Below are 570 nucleotides of genomic sequence, written 5' to 3' on the forward strand. Positions count from 1 at the left end.
ATTAAAGTCAGAATTCTTGGATTAAAGAGAGAATTCTTGGATTAAAGAGAGAATTCTTGGATTAACGTCAGAATTCTTGGATTAAAGAGAGAATTCTTGGATTAAAGAGAGAATTCTTGGATTAAAGTCAGAATTCTTGGATTAAAGCCTGAATTCTTGGATTAAAGTCAGAATTCTTGGATTAAAGTCAGAATTCTTGGATTACAGTCAGAATTCTTGGATTAACGTCAGAATTCTTGGATTAAAGTCAGAATTCTTGGATTAAAGAGAGAATTCTTGGATTAACGTCAGAATTCTTGGATTAAAGTCAGAATTCTTGGATTAAAGAGAGAATTCTTGGATTAACGTCAGAATTCTTGGATTAAAGCCTGAATTCTTGGATTAAAGCCTGAATTCTTGGATTAAAGCCTGAATTCTTGGATTAAAGTCAGAATTCTTGGATTAAAGAGAGTTTTGACTTTGAACTCAGAATAAAAAACAACTTTCACATATGGCCCTAATCCTCTTCCGTAGATCGCAGGAGGAGGATAAACACACGTCTAAATGAAAGTTCTTGAACTCACCCTGGCC

Source organism: Seriola lalandi, unplaced genomic scaffold (assembly GCF_002814215.2).
Source record: "Seriola lalandi dorsalis isolate HSWRI2012SDOR001 ecotype SW California unplaced genomic scaffold, Sedor1 jcf7180002054899, whole genome shotgun sequence".
Lineage (NCBI taxonomy): Eukaryota > Metazoa > Chordata > Actinopteri > Carangiformes > Carangidae > Seriola > Seriola lalandi.